Raw genomic sequence first — 8066 nt, 5'->3', positions numbered from 1 at the left:
ACTGTGCCACCCTTGCTCCTCCTGGTATGCCGAAACAATCCCTTTTTTTGTGGCAATGAATGTAAGGTTATGACAAAGGATGTGTTTTAATTATGGAATTGGAAAGGGCGCTGAAGCTGTGGAAATGAAATATTATTCAAACATATTGTGCTTGTTGATTGTTCTTGTTGATTGTAGAGATCCAAGATCAAACTGCGGAGGAAATTGCTAACACCATTAACAAGGCTTTCCTCGAGCCGCTAGAAGAATACAGATCCAGTCCGCTGACCCCTTTGCCGCTGGAGGATTGCCCGAAATTCCTGGACGTAACTGAAGAGAGAACCTACAAATTGTTGTCAAGGCTCAATCCCGCAAAGGCTACTGGACCCGATGGTCTTCCAAACTGGCTACTGAGAGAGTTTGCAAGCTTGGTCGCGTTCCCGGTAAAACCATCCTGAACGCCTCCTTCAGTGAACAGCGTCTGCCCAGCTCCTGGAAATATGCTGATGTCACCCCTCTTCCGAAGAAAACGCCTGTGCAGAGCCTGAAGAAGGACCTGAGACCCATCTCTCTAACACCATGCCTGTCCAAGGTTGCCGAGGACATTGTTGTAACTGATCATCTAAGGCCAGTTGTGATGAAGGTACTAGATTCTAGCCAGTACGGAGCTGTCCCAAAGTCCTCCACCACTATCTCCTTGCTCAGCATGATCCATGAGTGGATCACGGGAACTGATGGCAACGGATCTACTGTAAGAGCTATCCTTTTCGATTATAGAAAGGCTTTCGATCTGATAGATCATACCATTCTAATCTATAAATTAGGTAAACTAGATCTTCCTTTTAGTGTAATCAATTGGATTATTGATTTTCTAAGTAACCGGTTCCAGAGAATCAAACTGGCCGAGGGATGCCTCTCTGAGTGGGGCTCAGTCCCCTCAGGAGTCCCTCAGGGGACGAAACTAGGGCCCTGGTTGTTTGTAGTTATGATAAACGACCTGGTAATTAATGGCGCGTGTGTCTGGAAATATGTAGACGACACTACTGCATCTGAAGTTAAAGGGCGGGATTAGTAGTGCCCAAATTATTGCTGATAAGGTAGCCGAGTGGTCCCTGGCTAACAGAGTCCAACTCAATAATGAGAAATGCAAAGAACTCCGAATCTCTTTTGCTAGAAATAAGGCAACATTTGAGCCAATTAGGGTACATGGCAAAGAGCTAGAGCTCGTTGATAGTGCAAAGTTATTAGGAATAACAATCACAAGTGATCTATTATGGAACACCCATGTAAATGATGTTATCATAATGGCAGCCAAAAGGCTATACTTTTTAGTTCAGCTAAAAAGGGGTAAGGTTCCCTGCAGTGACTTAGGGTTATATTTGTGAAATCTCAGAGTTCAGTACAAAAGATGCTATACTGTTGCAACACTCTCAAAAATACGTAAACTGCGACAACATCACTTCCAACCAAAATTGCTAAAGTTGAAACAGAAAACTAATTATGCTCGCATCATACAGTCATTACTAAATGTTGTAACAAAGTCGAAATTAATACTGTAATGAGCTTAACGCTCACAATTCCAATAACCTGCAAGTACCTTCTTCAAATATTAATTTACCATAGAATTTTCGATGCTTCACAGTATGTACAACGAAAGTACATAAAGTTCATTTTTCAACCATTCCACGCACTTGTCCCCTATTTCGCATAAGGTCGAGTTCCTTTTTAGTCGCGTCTTCGATCTCTCGTATGTCCTCTATGGTCAAGCCATACCACTTGTCGATCCAACATACCAACTGACGATTAAGATTGGCCAGGAGACGTTTGACTACGCGGATAACGAGACCCTCGACTCTTGCCTGTAAACCCCACCATTTGAACTTAATATGACATAACTTGTAACAGGTCATTTTGGGATCTGCGTCCTTTTTCCAGTCATTCCTCTTTAAGGGACACCTCGGAGGTTGGGTCTTTGCTGAAAAGACAAGCGCAGGATCTTCTTCTCTTTTGTAATCATTTGAAGAGACAGCGCGCTCATCAGATATGTCTATTTCAACGATTTCTCTCTTTTTCAATTCCTTTTCGTTTAGCTTATGAACATTCCCGAACTTTTCTTCATCATCTTCAAAAAACTCTTTTTTGTGCCAAGTATCAATACAAAGGAAGAAATTATCTGCCATGTAAGGATTCCAATACACTGTTCTACAAAATGGGTAAGCATTCCACGCTTTCTCGTGGACTTCCAAAGAACCTGACGGCGCAAGCATGCGAACAAACCTTGGTATCTTCGAGCTTAAATGAAAAATCTTATGGGTATACTGTCCTCTCTGCTCGTCAATCTCATAGGGTTCGTTCACTAGCACTTCAATTCCGTCGCCTCCTCCTGTTTCGTTCTTGCTTGCCTCTGCAACGGCGTACAGCTGGGCTACTTGATATTCTTCCACGGAAATGGGTAGTGGTATTCGGTACTCCACTATCCTACTAGCTGATGAGAAATCCATTTCCCGGGGACCTTCAACCGTTTTCTCACCCATTTCACCCAACTAAACCGTCCTTGGCACAAACCGGTAAAACTTAGAAATGGCGACCCCCTCGCAATGTGCTACAGGGATATGACGTAAGGGAAAACCACAAGGCAATGCGAACATCGACCACAAAGTATGGTGGATATGTCCCACCTTTCTTGCACCCAGACCTAACTGCAGATTTGGACCGTGGGAAATCTAAGTACTAAATTAAACTTATTAAAAATTATAAAAACGTTCACTGGATATATACAGTTAAAAACTATCGAGCTTTCGCCTGTCAGGCTACAGCCTTCAATGGAAATGAATGGAAAAAAAGACAACTACAATATATACAAAAATAGGTGAGACTATAAAAAGAATATTACAACGGGAAAAAAAATGTATTTTTTCCTGTTTTAATATTCACTTCCAAACAATCCTCCTAAGATCTAATAATAGCGAAACTCAGTTCAAAAAATATCAAAATACCTAACCTAGAGCATACCTTTTACATCATACATGTCAACGATATTAAAACGGGAAAAAATATGTATTTTTTCGATTCCGGTTTTAATATTCTTTTTATAGTCTCACCTATTTTTGTATATATTGTAGTTGTCATTTTTTCCATTCATTTCCATTGAAGGCTGTAGCCTGACAGCCGAAAGCTCGAAAGTTTTTAACTGTATATAGCCAGTGAACGTTTTTATAATTTTTAATATGTTTTACCCTGGCTACGGTTCCGACACATCTAGACGAGCGTTTTCTGCGTTGTTCTATTCCGCATCACGTTGCTGTCAAGTGGCATGAGTTCAGTTTCGACTCTGACATCGCTACACTGTGACACTTCTTGAATCATTTCAGCTTCAAGGTCTCTTATTACTATTGTGTCTCATCAGCACATACCCTCGTTTTTTGCCTGAGAGAGCATGATTGATGTCATTCTTCACCCCACATAAACAGTAGCAAGGGTTATTTGGGATTCTCCAGTTAGAGTTATTTGGGATTCTCCAGTCATATTTCAAGCAAATACCTAAGGGATTTGAATGGTAAAGCTGTTAGCTCCGTAACGTGCAATGGGTAATAAGTGCAGACGATTAAAAACAAGAGACTGTGGTAGCCTACACTTTCTTTTTTAATATAATATTTTGGTATCTTAGTCAATATCCAGTTTCAATTCCGTACCCCGAAGCCCAAAGTCCACTTTTCGTGACCCAATGATAGCTTTAAGTGACATCGCAGAATAGTTTTTTGCATTTACAGCGGTTATCATTAACACGCGTCCCTTAATGACATTTTTTCATATTCGAAAATAAAATTTAGGTGGACGTCAATCAAACCTTGCCATTAAGAATTCAACTGCCGCCAAGAGAACAAGAGTATCGTCATGGAAACTTTTGATTGCCGTCCACCTAAATTTTACTTTCGAAATATGGCAAAAAGTCGTTGAGGGCCGCGTGTAACTGATAACCGCTGTAAAACAACAACAGCATTGATGCTAATCAAAACCGGCAAGCAGGTGCTTAAAAAGTTTCTGCGATGGTATACAAAAGAATTTAATACCTTTTCACAGGGAAAATTATAAACTTATGTAAATAGCCCACTTGGATGTGTTACCAAGTCAGAGGATAAGCGGATATTGCATTACGTGCAGCGATAACACACACTCTCGTTTTCGGTCACGCACACAATTCTTTAAATTAATACATATTTCCCCGTAAATCTGTCGCGTAGTTTTCCGTGATTTAGTCCTACTTAGGTTTCCTTCTCTGAAAAGTGCCTCTACAAGGCAAATAAATCTTACGCATGAAAAGTATAATCGCCCCACCCAAAAAAAGCAAGAGGCTACGGGTAGCCTACACTTTGTTCGAAAAAAGTCTGATTTTCACACATGTTCAATGCACTCAAGTAGATTCCATTCGTCAAATCTATATTCCATTGGAGTTACTAGAAGTCAAGAGTGAATTAGATAAGAATGTTGTTATGGGATGGGTGCGCTCCCCAGAACAATCACAAATGAGTCTATTTTAAGAATAAGAAAGGGTTACGTTTTTTGCAAACGTTGGCCGTGAAGCACTATATTTCAACAGACTTAACTGATTAGAGTGTAATGTGAAGTGCACATTTTCTACCCCATAGGAACCATGTGAGCGTTAGCCCTACTAATGGAAATGGGCCCACACAAGGACAGAGAAAGATTCTGACCAGGGTGGGAATTGAGCCCACGACCGTCGGGTTAGATCACCGCTGTTCTACCGACTGGAGGTTTAACAATTGCTTAAAACGATTTAGAGATTTCACTTGCCTCAGATTGCAAGGTAGACTGTTCCAGAGAGTTGCACCTCTATAGCTATAGCTCCCTTTTAGGTTGTTGGTTTTTGATAAGGGGACACTTAATTGTTTGCGGAGTCCCTTAAGATGTAGCCTGACGTAATGCGCTCATTAAACATAGCGGATAAGTAGTCAGGAGCCAGATCATGTTGTTGTAACAAGTACCGAGCGTCAGCATCATAGGAGGAGGAAGTGAAAATGCGAGCAGCACGATTCTGCAGTTTTTGTAATTTTTCTGAGAGTGTTTCGCCGCAATTCCCCCAGACAATACTACAGTAATCGAAATGGGGTTGTACCGAGGCATTGTAGTTGTAATGTAGTATTTCTAGCGAAACAAAAGGTTGAATTCGCTTTATGGCACCAATGCCGGAGGCAATCTTTTTAGATAGTTTGTCAATATGATTATGCCATGTTATCATCAATAAGAATCTAAAGTGATTTAGTAGTGGATACTTGTTTTATAGGAACATTATCTATGGAAAGTTCAAGGGATTCAGATAATGTACTCAGTTTTTGTCTAGAACCGATTAACATAAACTCGGTTTTAGTCATATTCAGAGAAAGTTTGTTGCAAAGAAGCCGTTTGTGGATGTTACTTAAATCACGATTCAGACTAAACTGTATTGAGTGTAAGTCTGCGCTACCATACGTTATATGGGTATCGCCTGCATACATTCTAGGTTGGAAAAACGATAAACAGTATGGCAAATCGTTGATATAGATCAAGAATAGAAGAGGGCCTAGGATGGTTCCCTGAGGGACCTCACAGCCTAGGGAACAGAATTTGGAAAGCGGACTATTTAACGACACATTTCTGGGTACGGTTATTTAGATAAGACTTAAACCAATCGTAAGCAGACTCCTGTATTCTATACAGACTAAGTTTAGCTAAAAGTACATCGTGGTCAACGGTATCAAACGCTTTTTTCAAGTCTAACAAACGCCTTCAAAACGCACGCTCAGACGCTTGAAAACACGCTTTAAGGCGTATTTTTCAAAGGCTTTAACAAACGCCTTCAAAACGCGTGCTCATGCGCTTGAAAACCCGCTTTTAAGCGTTTTTTTCAAACGCCTTCAAAACACGCTCTCAGACACTTGAAAACACGCTTCAAAACTTCTTTTTCAAAGGCTTCAACAAACGCCTTCAAAACGCGCGCTCAGACGCTTGAAAACACGCTTTAAAGCGTCTTTTTCAAACGCCTTCAAGACGCGCATTTACATTACCGCGATCTATACTACTACTACTACTACTACTACTACTACTACTACTACTACTAATAATAATAATAATAATAATAATATTATTATTATTATTATTATTATTATTATTATTATTATTATTATTATTAGTGGCGTGATGAAGTCGGTAAAGACTGCTATGGACGATATGGGGTTGCAATGACACCCTAAGAAATGTGCGATATTCACCTATCAAGCCAAAGTCAGTCTATGAAACAGCAGAGGTACAGGCGTATTGGGATGTTCCGGTATATGGAGAGTACCAAGAGCTCAGAGCAAATAGAGTAGACGCTAGGATCGTTAACAACAGAGATAAGCAAGTGATAGCCTTGGAGATGAGCTGCCCTTGGGTGAGCAACTGCGACAGCAAGAGTTCTGAGAAGACCATGAAGTATGCGACACTCAGATGGGAATTGAAGCAGAGATACCCAGGGTACGAGATCAACTAGTGCAATATCATCTTAGATGTACTCTGGGGATGGTCCAAGGACTTGGATGTCACTCTACAGAAGCTAGTAGGCAGCAAAGCTAAAGGTGTGCTCAAGAAGATGCAGAAGGCGTGTCTCAGGAACTCTAAATATTGCGCGCACTTTTAAAGTGGTAATTTAACTCGTAGGCGAACTCTGAAAAGAAGGACAATCTCATACATATATACACTACCGGTTTTAATAGGTTTTATAATGATGATGTCAGTTTTTAGTTATAACGTTAGATTTCGTTTCTATTTTATTCACTGATTAGCTCATGGGGTACGCTGCGGCGCATCGTGTTGCTTTTACTGTATATGGCACACAGACGTTTTTACTGCATAACAATATTTAAAGAGGATATCACCACACTAAGTTAATTAGGGTGGTCCTCTATCTACGTCACTACAATGTACTATGCGGAATAAAACCTAAAGCTTAAAGAATTTAGAATTACAAGGATAAAAGTTATACTAGAATGTGTTTTTACAAACAGTTCAAGCCACATATTTTTTAAACTTTAACTGTCTCTAGCGTTTACAGATAAACCGTTGCAGGCATGTACTCGCCTGTACTGGAGGAATCTTTGTCCTGTATTAGAAGATAGCTTAGTTATGAACAGGTTTCCATTTGCGGCTGTTCTTGTGTTGATTTGGTGTATAATCTTTAACATACTCAAACCTATTACGTAAATAGGGCTAGATTTATTAATATACAAAAATTTGGTTTTATCAACGGAGTTGATAATGTAAATTGGCCACCGTACAGAGATTCTAAAAGCTGACGTTTCGAGCCTTAGCGTGGATTCGCTCTGACGAAGGGCTAACGCTCGAAACGTCAGCTTTTAGAATCTCTGTACGGTGGCCAATTTACATTATCAACTCCGTTGCTAAAACCAAATTTTTGTATACTACTTCCCCACCGACGCAGCACCACAGTTTCTTTAGAAACTACCCCCTTCATAGATTTATTAATAGTTTTATTCATCAATATGGACGTAAAGTAATTAATCTATGCGTTGATTTATAGTCATCCAGTTTAATTTGTAGAACAGCTCAGACGATGGAACATCCCGGGGACGGTTAATGTAAAGAGTGCATCTTGCTGCGTATTTCTGAAATCTAAGGATCCGATCGGTAACTAGTCATCTCGCCACCAAGAAGACCCGCCACCAGCAAACTCGCTACCAATATGCAATCAAAGTCGCCACCAAGACGAGTTATCTCGCAACCCTGTAGTTGCTTATTTTTTTAAGTTAAGGAGGCTCGAAAGGGTTTTCAGCTGAGCGCGAGCGTAACCCTCGCACGCAATTCGTAAGCACCAGAAATAAACAAATACCGCTAATTTCGTTCACCTTTCTCCTAATTCCTACATATATTGAATATAAATAGACATACCCTATTCACAAAAACTACGAAAATTCTACAGAAACGGTTTAATGGTCACTTAAATCCGTTTGTGTTGGCCCGTAGCTCCACTCGCGAGCGGACTCGAATGAGCGGGTGACGCATGCGTAAATGCTGATCTTGTAACCCCTCATTTT

At 40.4% G+C, this 8066-nt stretch overlaps 1 pseudogene; it reads right to left on the bottom strand.

The window, feature by feature from the left end:
* The window catches only part of LOC137990871 (phosphatidylinositol transfer protein beta isoform pseudogene), a 2583-nt pseudogene extending 2 nt beyond the window's left edge, over positions 1-2581 (bottom strand).
* Between the last annotated feature and the right edge of the window lie 5485 nt (positions 2582-8066).

Source organism: Montipora foliosa, chromosome 2 (assembly GCF_036669935.1).
Source record: "Montipora foliosa isolate CH-2021 chromosome 2, ASM3666993v2, whole genome shotgun sequence".
Taxonomy (NCBI): domain Eukaryota; kingdom Metazoa; phylum Cnidaria; class Anthozoa; order Scleractinia; family Acroporidae; genus Montipora; species Montipora foliosa.
This window is presented reverse-complemented; position numbering and strand designations above follow the sequence as displayed.